Genomic DNA, 18,044 nt, shown 5'->3' with positions numbered 1-18,044 from the left:
ATTTCTTCTGGTCAGCCCTTTCTGCTTGTAATGTTCTGTTGTAAGGTTATCAAGTAGGATAGACTATTTAACAGCACAAATAGAAGTGTCAGGGCAGCAAAACCTCCTGTGCCTAAATAGCAGTCACTGTGGGATGTGAATTCCATGTTGATTATGTTGAACAGGGGGGAGCTAATAAAAGGATAATTTTAAAGAGATCTTCTTAGATGTGTTTGATGCCATACAAGAGAGTGACATATGCGAGCGCTTTGCATGTCAAAACTAGAATTTTTCAAGAAGAGGGGGTTTCTCTTTATTTCCATTGGAGAACCAATACTTTGTGTATGTCATCTTCTAACCATTTTTTCAGGCTGGTGAGAAGCTGTGCGCAGTGAAGCTTTTGAAGGAAGAGTGTGAGAGAAAAACTGGATAGCTAAGGAGGCTTCAGAGAAATACTTGTTAATTTCTTATAGTCAGCCTTTTAGGCAGATCCCCTTCCACTTTTCAAAATGGTTCAGAGGGGTGATGATACCTGCTACAGTCACTGGATCTTGGTCACAGCCAGCAGAGTCATGCAGTGGATATTTGCAGTCCTGGTCCCGGTCCCGGTAGCATGAGGAGACCGGTTGGGAACTACAAGCCCCAGCGTGCGCACACCGCCTACGCCACCTGCATGGGCGGGCCCACGACTGGACGAGGCCGGGCTGGGCCAGGGCCCCTGGTCGCTTAACACAGAGAGATGTGCGACTTGAAAGAGCCCCCCAGTTTAGCCAGTTCCCTGGGGAAAGCAAGATCAAAAGGGTAAGGAGATGGGGAAATGTAAAACCTTTATGACTACTAAGGCTAGGGCACAACCTCATCAATTACTAACTTTTTAAAATCGGCGATGTGGGCAATAACCAGTGAAATAGAGTCAGTAGAGGTGAGACTGAGGGAAATGCAACGAGCATTGCAAAATGGCACTTCAACAAAAACTGTAGTGAGCATGATATAGCATCAGAGGATATTTTATCTATCAGTCTGGAAGTTAGTGGAAATTAAACTAACACTGGCTCAGTTCAGGAGGGTGTATTCATGGACACACTTTGCCCACCAACATCCCAAAAATCTAAGACCTGTGGAAAAACTAAGAAAGATACACTGTCCTTAGCGACACGCAAGAAAACCAAGGTTCCTCCGCGTAAGCCAATAACTCGGGCAACGGGCGCTGTCAAAGACCCCACCAATATTGAGAAATTGGGGGATAAAGCATTAATTAAACATTACAAGAGCTCTGTGGAGGTTATTATAAAATCAATTTTAGATCCCCTGGTAGGGGTACTAAACAGCATTGATGTTTTGCTAAAAATACTAATTGGCTCTAGTATTTCGAGGGTCACTGAAGGCTCAGAGACTTTGATGAGTTCTGCTACGACTGCAAATCTGGACATTTTTCTCATGCTCCTCCACCTCTTCAGATACCAATTTTGGTGATTGGCGCTGTTAGCAATACTGAGACTGCAACGCATTTATTAACACAACCGGACAAAGCACGGCCTGGATCTTCAACAACAAATGTGGTACAAAGTGACATTAATTTCACTGGTAGAAATCATAACACCCTTTCAGCTGGTACCAACAAAAGTCTAAGAACACTCCACCTACCTCTGGAAGCCACCCCCTATGTTATTGTTCTAAAAAATGTTCCACCTCTGCCTAACAGCAAGACAGAAGATTAGAAACAGCTTAAAAACAAAACAGTGCACTGGCTGGCAAAAACTTTGGAATGGTCACGATGTGATGTTTTGAACAACACAATTAACAATGTAGAACGTGTTTCATGGGTGGGTTCTCAGACAAAAACTGAAATAGGAGACTGCATCGTTGTACACTTCGGAGACAGAGATTTTGTACATTGGCTCACGGACAGACTCGCTTGGTGTAGCAGTCTGGGGGTCACTATTGAAGCTGTACCACTTGGATATTTTTATAGGCCGTTGTTAAATGGGGGCACTAGTCGTGCCCATTCACAATTTAAAACGTGTTCGCCATTCATTATTCCAACTTTTAACCCCTTTTCTCCCCTAGACCAAGTGGACTGACTGAATGTCAGCTGCTGAGGGAGTCTGTTGTTGCAAATCTGAACCTAACTCTTTTGCAGGACTTAGTTGATACAGAAAGAGATAGTTACCAGGCCCTAACAGCAATTTCACCGACACTCTTTATTACTAATACTTTAAATGATTCTTGTCAACCCTACCGGGAATGTTTATTAGACCCGACATACCCAAAATGGTTTAACCCTGTTAATCTACTTATGGATGGAATATCAGATTCTTTGCCAATGTCCCCTGTTGTTTTACTAACTGGCACTCTGAACTTTAATGCACCAACAAACATGATAACAGTAGATGGTGGGGTAACAGATACTGGCCGTGTAGAGATTAAAGACACAACCTACACCAGCGCAATTACACATGGTAGTCTTTTCTGGAATGTAACGGGTTTGTCAAACAAATTAGGTATTAAAACTGGGCAGAGTTTGTTAGTAAATTTAGTATAGTTTGCTTACAAGAAACTTGGATGCGTGAAATAGCTCAGATAAATGGTATTTATTCTGTTCACACACCGGCTAGACCATCTGTGGGCAGTCATGATAAAAGAGGTCTATTAACTCTGATCTCTACAACATTAAATGGCAGAGTTAGGAAAATGCAGCTGGAATCTCCGCATTTCCAGATTATTATTATATTGTTTAAGAGAAATCTAACCCTTGTGGTTATTACCTTTTATAATAACAATTTTAATAGTGCATAAATATCACTATTGCCCTAGGAATTGGAAACTGGACTTACAAAGCGCATCGAGGAGATGAAATGGGCTATGTAATACTTGGGGGGGGGGGGTTAATTGTAAATTGAGCTCATTGTCTAAACGTTAGGCATGTAACTATTCAGGAAGAGACACAGTGGGTGGTCACCACTTTGAGCACAATCCTTGTGTGGATATTTTGAATTTTTTACTGTCAAAATGTTCACTCTTTTAACCTTAAATTGTATTGAGCTATTAAATTCTGATGTGGTAACATATGTGGGACGAGGTCAAGGGACGTTGATTGATTTTATCATTCTGTCTGACTATTTCAACTCTCAATCCGTTGTTTTTAATATACCTAAAATACATTTCAGTAATCATTATCCGCTAACATTAAGAATACTAATTCTATCAGACTCTCTTACTACACCAGCTAAAGTAGTCCCCTTATCTTTTACCAAAAACAAGGGGTTAACCCGGAAGTGGTCTACTGTCAATCCAGACAGTGTTTTGGAGGAGATTATAAAGAGCAACCTTGTGAAAGTACTGGACTGTTTGGAAGAAAGTTTAAGCATCCCACCTATGAATAAATCATACAAGGCAATAACTGAGACAATAAAGGTACTTCTAACTAAGAACCACCGAACAGAACACAGAAAAACAAAAGGTGGTTCAACAGGGAATACTCTCAACTACACAATGAATTAGTCAAGATTTTAAAAACGAAACCACGAGATAAAGTAGGAGTGAGACAGTCACCCATAGATTATAAGCGCGCGCTGGAGAAACATATAATGGAGATCAGGGGGCCAATTACATGTGGCATCCCAGAGTAAAAACCCCAAACTCTTTTGGAAAACTGTCAATTAAGAGTATTTTTGTGACACAAAAAATGGTAACATCGACGCTACAAACATGCCTGAAATGTGGGTAAAACGCTTTGCTGGTCTCTACAGTAATAGCACTGAGACACAATGTGGTGCACATTCTCAATACGCGTCTTCTCCCCTGGAACCCCCAACTTCAGACGAGGTAAATAGGGCACTTTCCCAGAGTATAAAGAACAAGGCCCCTGGGCCGGATGGTATACCTGCGGATTTATTTTTAGCAAATATCCCCCTGTGACAACTGTTACTAAAAAACATATTAAGATGCTACAGGCCCAGGGTCCTCCGGAGTCATTGAGATCAGTCATAATAGTCCCTATTTTTAAAAAGGGAGATAGGTTGGATCCTAAATGCTATCAACCAATCTCTCTAGTTGACAGTACTTGTAAGATCATGGGATGAGTAATACTGGAGAGATTGGAGACTTGGATAACAGATAATGGGAAGTTCTCTGCTGTCCAATATGGATTTAGGAAAGGCCTGGGCACTGTAGAACAGTGCCTTAATCTGCACCTGGTCATTGGCAAATACACTACGGGTCAGTCAGGGTCTTTATACCTTGGGTTTATGGACCTAACGTCCGCTTTTGACTGGGTGCAGAGGGGGAAATTGGGGGAGAAAACGTTGCTCACGGGCATCGATCCATCCATTGTCCATTTTTTAGCTGCAATGCACCAGGGAGTCATAGGCAGAGTACGGTATGGTGCTGCAGGGGAGCTTACCCCACCCATAGAGATGTATTTTGGGTTGCGACAGAGATGTGTACTCGCCCCTTTCCTATTCTGTTTATACATAAATGATTTAGAAAATCACATCAGAACTGGAACTGTAGATGCACCCACAATAGGCCGCAGGGCTTTACCAGCCCTACTATATGCGGACGATTGTGTCCTCATGTCGAAAACTGGGCTTGGAATGTCAAAGGCTTTTAACCGCATCGCTGCGGCGGTTATTTTTGCGCTGTGCGGCTTTTTTCCAAAAGCCACGTTAGATGACGAGCTCAGCTCATCATCCGCACACGACCACCGTGGCTGATGACGAGCTGAGCTCGTCATCAGCAGAGAAAAGGTTAATCAGTTTTAACGATTTTATGTGTGATCTCGGGTTGAAAACATATGTTGCGAAATCACACGTCATAGTAGCAGGAAAAGCTCCATCTAAAATGAAAACCTTCTATATAAAGAATGAAACATTATGGGGCATATGTAGGTAAATACTATTTACCGATTCTAAAATACCGAATTTTACGGATTTGGTATTTTAGAATCGGTAAATAGTATGTAGGTATTGATTCGGTAATTTTTACCGAATCAGTAAAATTCGGTAAATACAGATTCGGTATTTACCGATTCGGTATTCCCCATTTATTCCTATGGGCCTGGAGGCCCATAGGAATGAATGGGCATTACCGATTCAGTAAATACCGAATCGGTGATAGGGGGAAGACTTACAAGGGTGGCAGGGTGTCACGTTGACATCCTGTTGCACCCCTGAATAGTGCATGGGTGCACATGTGGCACACATACATGCCCTAAGGGCATGTATTTCTGCCACATGGCACTTTTGGAAAAGCACAAATTTGCTTTTTCACAAGTTTTCGATATTTACCACCAACTTGTAGTTGGTGGTAAATAACGAATCCTAAAATGACAAATGCACTCACTTGAGTGCTCCCTACATTATGGAATCAGTAATTTACTGAATCGGTATTTAAGAATTCGGTTATTTACCGATTCCTTAAATTACCGATTCCTTAAATTACAGAATCCTTAAATTAGACATCTCAAATGCCTAATACCGGTCGGTAATTTCAGCCGTTACCGACCGGTATTGGGCTACCTACATCTGGCCCATAGTCAGGTGTCAATCTTTTCATATTTAGGTATTCTTTTTAATGGAAAACATTTTTTGGTTCCAACTAGTCAATGCTAGGATTGTCGGCTTTAATAAAAACTTGGAGGCCATTTTTAGATTCATAAAAAAATTAGGCACATGCCCCATAAAAGCAATTATTGACATTTACAAAGCACAAACTTGCGCAGTCAATTTATATGGCGCCGGAGTCTGGGGCTGTACTAACACATTGGGACTCCAGAGAGTTGAGAATACAATGCTAAAACGTGTGTTGACAAAGGCGTAACACCATTATCCTTTCGTATTCAATTAGCACCTTTGATGCTTTGGTGCAGCATCTGGGTAAAAGAGAAACCAGCACTGAATCGTTATATAATTTTAGATTGTTTGAAACTGGACCACGCAAAAAAAATTCTCTCTTATTTGGCTCTCTTATTTGCAAGATCAAATGGAAAAACTTGGATTGCAGGATTGTTTTAGTAGTCCTGGAAAGATATCTGCAATTTCTAAAGCTAAGCTGAAAAGCACTTTCCTTTTATTTTTTAAGAATGTAAGAGACAGCCAAGAGATGGCCAAAAAAAGGGTTGTTGAGCATTCATTGTTAATTAACTCTCCACGAATTGAACCCTAGCTCTCTTTTTATTTTAATCAAGCAAAAATGTTTTATATGATTAGGTTTAGGATGGGTATTGCTCATTTGCTGGTTTCGTACCCACATGATGTTTACTGTGATGCCAAATTAGACCTGTTTCCATGTAACTCAATTTCTGCAAAGAGCACTTTGCACGTTATGCTTTTTTGTAAACTGTATCTTAATCCGAGACGTACCTTTTTAAAACCCTTACTAAGATTTTTAAACATTAGAAAATCTCATCCTGCATTATGCCACCTACTTCTTTTAAACAATGAATTCACTTGTCTTCTGGTTTATAAGTATATCTCCTCTGCAGTTTGACTTCGTAATATTGTTGTAAAATGAATTCGTGGGTATTAATTAGTTTGGTTTTATCATGTATATCATTATTAAATAATGTTTTTATCTGTTCTTTTATGGCTGTCATTAAGCCGAATAAAGATCTTTTGATTGATTGATTGATTATAGTCAGCCTTTTAGGCAGATTCCCCTTCCACTTTGCAAAATGGATCAGAGGGGGGATGATTGAAGTAAGAGTGGCTGTATCTGTATGTGGTGCGAATTAAGTAAGGGGTACCATGGCAACAAAAGACTTCCTTGCGGAATTAAGGCAGAATCATATTTTAGGGTAGATGATTGGTCTTGAGATTCTATTTTTAAAGGATTTTATTTTAATAGTAGATTTAGAGCTGTATTCCGTGAAAATATACTTTTTCCACAGGAGGGTGGGTAGAAAATGACAATTTTATTAATGACACAGATGCAGATATTATCTCACCCTCTGTGGAGCTTATTCTTTAAATTCTTTGTTTTGCGTTTTTTAAGAACCGTTTTGAGGATGTAAAGTGATTGGTTGCAGGTGGCAATTCTGGTATGTTTTAAATACATTCTTCACTACATTGACAATGGTCTTATTTTCACAGCTTTGCAGTAAAAAACGAAGATACAATGTCATTCTGATGTTAATTAACAATAGGGCCCTACTTAACACCGGAGCTCTGGATTTATTTCCAAAGTATATTATTTATTAAATTCCAATAAGTATAATGCACAAGTATTAGTTTAATATATGCGTGTTTGGTTTTATAACACAACTTAAAAGTAGGAAACCCATTAGGTTTCACGTTCAACTATATTTGCCCCCAATAGTACATCCATTTTTGGTTTTGGTTTTCAGTTTTATATAGCGCGCTTGACCTGAAGGTATTGGAGCGCTTTACATGAGCACCAGTTACATTACACAAGGTCAAGTTCATTTTTGGTAGGCATGGGGAGATTACGTGATTTGCCGCAAATCTCAGGGTGTTGAGCCAAGGCAGAGACTTATACCTAGTTCCTCAGTTCCAAAGTCGTCAGCTCGGGCCATTACGCTTTGGGTTTCTAATGCCAATTTTCTTGCACAGTCATTAAACGGGGGACAAGAAATAGAGAGGGTCTCAAAAGATTGATATCCCATTTTTTTATTAGCTAGTCTTTATTGACAAAGCTGTCGAGCAAATCATACATTGCATCATGTATCGAAGCTTCTTGTGGTGATCAGTTTACAAAATGCATAATAACTGGCATATTCTTGTCGTCTATCGTCAACTGTATTTCTCACCTTCCTGATGTATCCCTGAAATAAAAACACAAGTATTACGAGTTGTGACAGCAAGTTAGCAAAAATATACTCCACATAGCAAAGCTAGATCTGTAGGACAGTTTGTTGGACTTGGCCCTCTCTGCACGGTCGGCCCCCTTAACTTTTTGCCTTCTCCCCTCCGATATTTCTGAATTCGTTTTTGCTAATCTAAAGTCTCTGTGCACTTTACTCCTGTTTACCAGTGCTACAGTGTTTGCCATCATATGCGTGATCTTTTTATCAGGGGAGTCATCACATGACAATTACTTCCTTGCAAGAGTCGATCAACACTGACTTGACCCTAACCGCTAAATTTGTTTTTTAAGCAATTGGGGGTAGCACCGGTGTGGCATGCTAGAACACTTACAACCCAAGCCTTTTTCAATGAATGATTTTATTGTCATTAGTTTTGTTTTCTTCGTTTGTCATGTTAGTAAATAATCTTTCTTTTTGTACGCCTGGTTGTTAAAAAATTTTTTTTTCCTTTTTTCATTTATTTGTTACATGCTATATTCATTAGGTTTCGCTTTGATCCTACAAATAACATGTTGAATTATCACTTTATTTGCACTTGATTATTGTGGTTGTGAGCAGCGGCTGCCAATTGAACATGGGTGGGGCAGCAAAGAAAAAAAAATATTTAAAAAATAGTTTAAACACTTACCTTTCGCTACCGGCCCGCGATCTTCTGCTCCCTCACCGTGTCGCCATTCTCTGCTAATGGCACTACAATTCCCAGGAGCACAGGCTCCCAGACTCCCCATGCAATCCCAGCGCTTTTCTCATGTAATTATTCCCAGCATGAGAGAAGCCCTGGGATTGGGTGGAGCGGGCCAGGTTCAAGCTCCAGTGGGGATGTGGGAGCCTGTGCCCCAGAGCACTGCTGATATCTCAGAGGAACAGCCTGGAGATATCAAAGTTGCATGTCGGTTTGGCCGGCTGTGATTGGCCAGCCAAACTGACATGCGCACTTTCAGTGCCTACCACCGCTCCCCTCCTGCTGCTGATGCTGAGACTTGGCCCCACCCCTTCCCAGACTCGTGGACTGGAAGTAAGAAATATAAGGACAATAAAATAGTTTTATTGTGATTTGATTTTTCTTCTGTCTGCTGGCATTTCACCCTTGGGGCGAAGCTCCTCCCTGGTTGTGGTATGAATGAGTCAAGAGTCCTTTGTAAATTGAATGGCAGAGGATACTGCTTATCTCCAACAAAACAAGTTCAGATCTTGCAAACAAACTGGCCATGAAGTCATGGGTATATATATATTCATGAAGGGGACCCAGTACTGAGTCAAAGTCTTCGTGTTTATTGGTAAAGGTGTTGTAAAGGTGTTTGAAATGCGTTCCATTGTCAAACCATTCATCAATCTCAAGAACCAGTGTGCCAATAGGGGTGGGTCTCTCTTTTTCCAGGTCGCAGCTACTGTAGTTTTGGCTGCTTCCAGACAATTCACTCCAACATCTTGTCAGCTTTAGAATGATGTGTCAGCATGGGGGTATACAACTCGAGTAGGATGTTGCCTGTATGCAGTGAATATCTTGGTATTGTTTTCATGCCGCTTCAATGTTGGCCCTAAATGATTTAGTATGCAGATAACAAATAGACAAAATATACCCTCCCCGACCACTCAATTCACAATAAATTAATTAGTGTCCATATGTTTATTCTTCTTCTGTATGAACATTTTCTCCAATTGGCACAGTTCTTGTGGTCCGTATATCCAAAGTAAATAATATTCACCCAACATAACACAAATCTAAAGCAGCCAACAGGTGTTTTGTCTTGCTATATCAAGCAATATGACTTGTTCAGAGCTGCAAACCCAAATGGACAATATGTAAACACAAAATATAGTAATCTCAAATATACTAGTATAAAATATAATACCTTAATACATAATACAATATTTCAGAGGTATACGCATATGGACAGCTCAAACCCAACCAACACCTGGTGCTATTAAAGAAAAAAAGTCTCCGATACAATCTAACCCAAAGCGTGCACAAATTATTATAAACTTGTGTTCAACCCTAAAGGAAAGATAATGGGCCCGATGTAGGTAAACGCGATTGTCCGATTTCAAAATACCGAGGCGGGCCGAATCGGTATTCTGAAATCGGAAAACGAGATGTAGGAAAAAAATACCGATTGAATACCGATTCGGTCGGCATCGGTAATGAGATTCGGTACGTTCCGATTCAGCTCGGTCTGAATCGGAAATTACCGAATCGGCCAACAACGAATCGGAAAACACCGAATCGGCTACCACCGAATCGGATATTTCCGAATCGGCGAATACCGATTCGGTAAAAGCCGATTCGGTAAAAACCGAATCGGCAATCATAGACCCATGGCGAAAAAGCCCATAGGAATGCATTGCATGAACCGATTCGGATTTTACCGAATCGGAGAATACCGAATCGGATTTTACCGAATCGGATAATACCGAATCGGTAAAAGCCGAATCGGCAATAGGCGATTCAGCCAATGAGGTGGCTCCCCCTCCCCCACCCAAACAGGGAGTGGCAACCCTGGCAGGTGCAGCCAATTAAGAAGTTTCTAGAAGTTTCTGGAAAGCCTGCCTGAGCCCAACACACACAGTTAGCAGCAGTGGGAGAAGGAGGTTGCAAACTGAGCAGGAGAAAATGGCAGATCAGGCAGGAAGCCAGAAGTCCTCCCAAAAGAGGAAGCCCAAGTTCACCACCACCGAACTTCAGGTGCTGGTTGAGGAGGTGGTGAGGGTGCACCGCCAGCTCTTTGGCAAGCTGTCCCTCAACGTGCCAGACAGCACCAAGAGGAGATTGTGGGCTGACATCGCCCAGAAGGTCAATGCTGCTGGTGTCACCCCCAGGTCCATTGAGGAACTGAAGAAAAGGTTTTACGACCTCCGCAGCCTCACCAAGAGGAAGCTGGCTGACCTTCAAAGGCAGGCTGGACACACCGGAGGAGGCAAGAACCCCGCGCCACCCCTCACCGAGCTGGAGGAAATTGTCTCCAGCACCATCGAGAGGGAGAGCATAGTAGGAATCGGGACCCTGGACAGCACTGCGAGAGCCACAGCTACAGGTAAGAAGCATGCGCATCATTACACACCCTACCAGACACCTCCCCATTAGACACAATGCATAGGCAAACACCAGCACTGTACTGTCACCAACATACAAGAGACAAGCATCATGGTACATGTAGTCAGCAGAAGTTAGCCAAATATGTCAGTGCAGAATCACAAGACAGGAAACAGTGTGACACAGTGTAAGGAGATGCAAGGACATGTGGAATGCCATAATTGTACTGACTGTAATACATCGGCACTCAGTTTACAAATGCTTCTTTGTACCTAGGGGCACCATCAGGCGGCACCACTGTGACAGCAGAGGGAGCATCAACGTCGAACACTGCTGTCGCAGGGCCAAGCAACAGCCAGGCTGGCCAGGAGGAGGAGGATGAGGATGAGGAAGGAGACACACCAGGGCTTGGAATGGAGGGAGACCTGGTGATTGATTTCCAACCAGTGCACTCCCCAGTACTGTCCAGCACACCCCCCTTGCAATTTTCACCCGAAAACTCCCCTACAAGGCAGATCATTCCGCCTACACCAGCTCCTGCCACAATCGTGGCCTTGCCACCTGTCCAACCAGTCCTGGGAGCAGGGGCTCAGGGACCTGCCAGCACCACACCCCCACCAGTGGCACCCCAGCCCAGTCAGCAGGCCGGAAGCAGCAGTGCCCAACGCCGTGCCACCACCACCACCACTGCTGCACCAGCACGGGAGGGCAGTGTGTTCCTGGGCCTGGAGGGCCAAATGGTCAAAATCCAGCGCCAACAGGCCAGATCCACCATGGCCTGCCAACGCCAGCTCCTGCAGCACAACATGCAGATGGGGGAGTTGGTGAAGGGTTTCCAGGCTGTTGTGGACAGCAACAAGGAGGTGGCAGCAGGGTTGGGCAGGCTGACCACTGCCATCACCCACTCATCTGCCAGGCAGGAGGAGCATGAGGTTGCGCGCAGGAGGGATGCCCGGGTGCTCAACCGGGCCATGGCCCGCCTTGCAGCGGCGACCGCACAGCTGTGCCATCGAAGCGCAAATCAAGAATCCGTGCTCAGTCAGCACACGGCTGAGCTCACCAGGGGGATGGCCAGGATCACCACGGCCATGGAGGCCATGTTAATATCAAACGCCGCCTCCAATCCTGCCCTGGACCTGGGTGATGCTGGAGACAGCAGCAGCCGCAGCAGCCCGGCCAGCGCTGCATCTGAACCGCGGAGGAGCACCAGGCGATCCGCTGATGCTGCTGGCCATTCGGAGGGGGCCGAGGGACACCCCAGTGGGTCTGCCAAGCGGGCCAAAAAATAGCCTGACAAGGGGGGATGAGCAAACCAGTACCCTGGACTTTATTTGTTTTTACAGACTCCATTTTTTGATGCACTTCAGTGCTGTAACTGTGGTGCATCACTATTAAAATTTATATTTTCCAAGCAACATTTAGCTGTCTTTGCATCTGTACTCAGTCAGAAATAGTTCTCAGTGATCTCCTCACGTCTGTATCTGCCATCACATGGCGTACACACCCCAGCTGGCTGTGTCAGTGGCACAGCTTCGTCGTCGTCATAGTCCTCGTAGTCAGACAACTCCACCTCAGTGCCCTTCTTGACCGCAAGGTTGTGTAACATTGCACATACAGCTATGATCTTGCAGCAGGTGATGGGGGTATACTGCCTTGCACCTCCACTCTTGTGCAGGCATCTGAATCTACTTTTCCAGATGCCAAAGGTCCGTTCGACAACATTCCTGGTGCGTATGTGGGCCCGGTTATACCTCCTTTGGCTGGGTGTGGAGGGGTTGAGGTAGGGGGTGAGTATGAATGAGCGGAGGGCATATGCACTGTCGCCTGGAAGAGAAAGGGGTCACATTAGACACATGCATACATGTATTACACCTACCTACTATGTGTTATGGGGGTCTGATGATGTGGCTCACCTAGGAGGTATCCTTCTCCAAAATCGCCAGCCATCAGCCGTGCATATATGCCGCTCTGTTGGAATATATAGGAGTCATGGGTACTTCCTGGAAATTTTGCTACCAGGTCTGTGATGGTGCACTTGGCATTGCAGATCACCTGCACGTTGATGGTGTGTGTAGATTTCCGATTGCGGTATATGTATTCGGTGTCCGCTGGTGGGCAAATCGGAATATGCGTGCCATCTATGCAACCGATGATTTGGGGAAAGTGTGCCATCTGGTAGAAGTCCGCTTTGGTTTGTAGCAGTTCTGCGTGGGTTGCAGGGAATGAGATGTATTGGTCCATCCTGTCTATCATGGCGTCAAGGAATATGTGGAAGAACCTTGACAGGCTGCTCTGGCTCACCCCTCCTGCTGCTGCTACTCCACTTTGATAGCTGCCAGACGCTACCAGGTGTAGGCTGCATAGCACCTGGACGTGCGCAGGGATGGCGTGTGCCCTTGGGGTGTGGTGGTCCAAGTATGGCTTAAGGTCCCTGATGAGCTCAAGTATGGTGTCAGAGTCCAGCCTGTATCTCTGTAGGATCTCAGCCTCAGTGAGCATGAACAGGGTTATCCTCTGTCTGTAGACCTGTTCATTTCTTAGCCATTCCCTCTGTCCTTCCTGCTGTAGCCGTAGCCGCCTCGCAATGACATAGAAAGCTGCCATCCTGCAAGTTGCAATGCATTTTGGGACTGTTTATATGGGTTGGAGTTGGTTACCACCTGATTGCAATCCATGGTAAATACCGAGTGAATTCTACCGATTTTGAGCCGATTTCGGTGTTTCTGTGCCTCCCTACATCTCCCCAACTGTCGGAATCGGGGAATTTCCCGATCGGAGATTCATACGAATCGGCATGTTTTCCGATTCGGATCATGTCCGAATCGGTATTTTTTCCGAATCGGTACATGGACCGAATCGGTGATTTTCCGATTCGGTGTCACTTACGAATCGGTTCTTGGACCGAATCGGTGATTTTCCGAATCGGTGTCACTAACGAATCGGTTCTTGGACCGAATCGGTGATTTTCCGAATCGGTGTCACTAACGAATCCGTACAAGGACCGAATCGGTGATTTTCCGAATCGGTGTCACTTACGAATCGGTACAAGGACCGATTCGGTCTTTGTAACCGATTCAGTGTTTTTCCGAATCGTTACATGTCCGATTTTCGGTATGTACGTATCAGATTCTTTCCCATTCGGTACTCATTCCGAATCGGTTTTCTATCCGATTCGTTCTGTTTTTGGTTCCCTACATCTCGATGGCTGTTTACCGATCGGTAAGGGCCAAAAATCGGTATTTTCGGCCAATACCGATCGGTAAAGCCCTACCTACATCGGGCCCCAAATCATTATCATTTCTCTCACACCCACTAATATAAGTTATTATCAAGTTTTATATTTGTGTTACTAAAGTTGATGGAGTCACCTGATGAATAATTCACAAGATAATCTACTCGGCAATTTTTCCGTATTTGTCCACACAATAAACAGTTCCCTCTCTGTAATATCAAAATCAAACATTAATAAAACCACCCTATACTTAACAATCATAGCGCACGATACCCCAACAGACCAACACCCTCCTTTCCAGGTTTAATATACAGTCTCCATTAATCCAGTCATTCCCAATAATAAGAAGACTCCTTGTTCTAACTAAACAATAATCATCTTATGTATAAATAAAGCTCATACAAAAAAAAACCACAGACAGACCTTAACATTACTTACTGGAGTCACAATATTACTTATGTATAACAAAATACCCTGTGCACACAACGGAAAATTTACTTTAGTCGTATCAGTGTAGATACATGTATACAAATGAACCAAGCAAACAGAAACAAACAAGTCTTTCTCGTAGGGTATGACTACAGTTCAGTTCTTTATTTTTGTCAGAACCAGCCAGCCGACACGTGTTTCATCGCGTTTGTAAAAATAATTCCGGGAATCCTCAGGGCTGTAATCCAAGTATGACTGGAAAAGGGAGATCGCTCCACCGGTGATATTTCCGACCCGGCAGGGCCCGTGACCTAATGCGCGATATTCTGGAGATGGCGAGCTAAGAGAAAATATATTCAAAAGCGTCTGTATTCATGCAAATGTAAACGTCTGTATAAAATTATACTGTTGCCACGGTGTTAATTTCAAAATTTCTAATGTAGAGGTTAACGCAGCAGGTGTTTTCAAAGAACCCTGGACCCGGGTGAAGAGTTGCAATATGCTCCTGGAGCGGATAACTCCTCGTCAGTCTGTTTCTTAGTATTATAGAAATCACCGGTCTCTCCTTTCCCGGGTCGCCGTGTTCCGAAGTGTGGACCTCCACACTGTTTGTTTAGTTCAATTTTATATATGTATCTACACTGATACGACAAAAGTAGATTTTCCATTGTGTGCATAGGGTATTTTGTTATATTTATGTCCTGTTTGGCGATTTCTCCAACACACTTTTGAGTGGTTAGAGGGTCTTTTCCGCTCACCGAGTTGTACCACGTTGTCACTTTGTTCTAAATACTTATTTGCGTCCACTTTTGGCAGAGCGCCCAGGTGCTACTCTGAAATATAAAAACCCTTCCTTTGTCACAATATTACTTAGATAACCCCAATAATATACTAATACAGTAGAGCTCCCTTGTCATCCTACATACAGCATGATTAGCCATTCTGGAAATCTACCCGATTATTCTTCTCGTTGTATTCACAATCCTGCTCTCACAGTCTCAATTAGTACTCCTTTGCAGTCAAGTCCATACAGGACAAGGTCCCGGTTTCTATAATTCAAAACAAAAAGATTTCCCTCATTGACCAAAGTAATTCAACACTGATATACTTCTATTACTTTATGATCTTATTACAGAAGTACATTGGTGACAACCACAAAGAGTTCCTTTTGCTTTTTATTATTTCAACAAGATATTTCCTTTTTTTTTAAATATCACTTTTTTTATCATTCTTTTTCTTTTTTTTTAAACAAGACAACTCCTTCAGTATTGTATATATATCAATATAAATTTATGATTCTTTTCATTATTTTTTAGCATCATTTCATAGTTTTTTACACATGTGGATACATCAAGAAAAATTCGCCATACAATATATACATAATAAAAAACACAATTCTATGAAAAACTAACAATTCATAAAGAGTATGAACCCATGGATATAATGCACTCACACAACAAACGTACTATCACTACCTCACTCTCACTAAATACACTAAAACAAGAAAAATCTGTACAAGGACGAGATTCTGATGATTCAAAAATCTCTGCCAAAGGGTAAATCTCAAATGCCAGGCATGAGATTCTGCACTAGGTCGACGCGCGTTTCGGTGGAAAAACGCCACCTTCCTCAGGACCTCTCCAGATTTAGCCTCTCAACTTCCAGGGGACATGCTACATAGAGAAGAATATGCTTTATACTTGCTTATTGTCTTTTGAAACTGCTGTAAGGCATGGGTACAGGATACAGTCAGCTCACATAGAGAGCACTATGTACGCTATCGAGTGCTTGAACAAGCAGACAGTCACTTCTTTATAAAAGAAGGGATCCTACGACTTTACGGCCTCGAATGTATTCCCAATGGGCTTTTTAATAACAAACAGATATATTAACTCATCTTCAATTTGTTTGTTTATCCATGGCTTTTAGTACTACTAGAGTCCAAAGGTGGGTGACGCCTTAAGCAATAAACAATCCCAGCCCTGTCAAAAAGCTGCTCAAAGCCTGCGTGTCGGCCGTCCTCATGACATGTATCGTAGTCGAAGTCCACAATGAGGGAAATCTTTTTGTTCTGTGTTTTTTCATTCCCCTCCCCTGACCTACGTTATTTCTGAGGGGGTCCCATTACTCTGCTACCCGGTTTCTATAATTAACATAGAGAATATAAATGTACCTTACAAAAAATAAATAAAATGCTGGAATACTTTCTTCACATACTCAATCTCAGAAGTTAGTCTGTTCAAATAATATGGACATTACTCTTAAAACATCCAGATATATTCCAGTTCGTATCCGTCACTCAAAGGGTCTACTATGGCCTTCAGTCTGAAATGTATGTTGCAAAGTTCTCTGCAAATAACATATAAAGTAATACCAACTTTATGTATATCAAAAACACATGTCTTGAATACATTATATATAATAGCACCTGCTTGTTCTAACTACTTTGTTACCCCTTCAGTAAAAAAATATATACAAGATGATTTCACCCCGTTTCCTGCGTATTCGGCTCTCAAGTAATCCTCCTCTTATACATATTATTCTCCCAGTCTCATGAGTACCTGATCTAAAATAAAATAAAACAACCCATAATTCTTAAATCATACTCCTCACGTGAAGTGAACGATGTATCCATTCACAAATGAAGTAAAGAGACTTTCCCAAACTCAACCAGTATTCCGCAACCTGCATTCATCTCACAACGAGAAAACCGGCGTTCTACTCAGGGGCCATATTGACATTCCATTTATTGCAAATTTTAGTGGGCGCCATCTTTGAATGTCTAATAGGTGTATAAATTTATTAGCCAAAGTTATCGTATTGCATTATTAAGTCTGTATTAGTACCTACAGATCAAATACTTACTTTACCAGATTATCCATTACCCTCGCTAATACAACACACTAATGTATCCATCTCTTTGATACGTAACGTATTAGAATATGTTAATTAAACATACCTATTATCGAAACGCTGTGTGTAAACATCACTATCGGACATACCAAATCCAAATCAAACTCGGCAAAGAAAGATCCACTATATACCAAACTTCTTCAACAGGTCATCTCGCAACTTGTATAACTCGTCCACCTAGTCCTAATAAAATGTAACCCAGAAACCTCTGTATTCACTAGAGCTACATTTAATGTCCAAGTTTATCAAACTTCTCCCCTCTCCGGCCAATCCATCCTAACGAAATCTCATGTACTAGCCACTTTGATGCCGGTACATTTACACTAACCCATACATACAGCCTTTGCCATACTCGATATCAATAAAGTTATTCAACTCCCATCCCCATATTCTCATCCGTTTATAAAGCTACCCAATTACTAAACTGCTGCATCACACTGTCTCAGTATCATATTTCTTCCTAATTGTAATCTAGAAATCGCTTACTGTAAACAAATTACTACAAGGAAGTGAGACCACCACCATTATATTCAAATAAGAACAAGGAGTACAAGTCTATAGATTGTCAAAAAAATGAAGAAGAAAAGGAAAAAATCACAATATTTGCAATATTTCCTTTTTCGTATAGTCCCAGG

The sequence above is a fragment of the Lissotriton vulgaris genome, chromosome 9, assembly GCF_964263255.1.
Source record: "Lissotriton vulgaris chromosome 9, aLisVul1.2, whole genome shotgun sequence".
NCBI lineage: Eukaryota > Metazoa > Chordata > Amphibia > Caudata > Salamandridae > Lissotriton > Lissotriton vulgaris.
The sequence above is the reverse complement of the archived record's forward strand: the minus strand, read 5'-3'. Positions refer to the sequence as shown.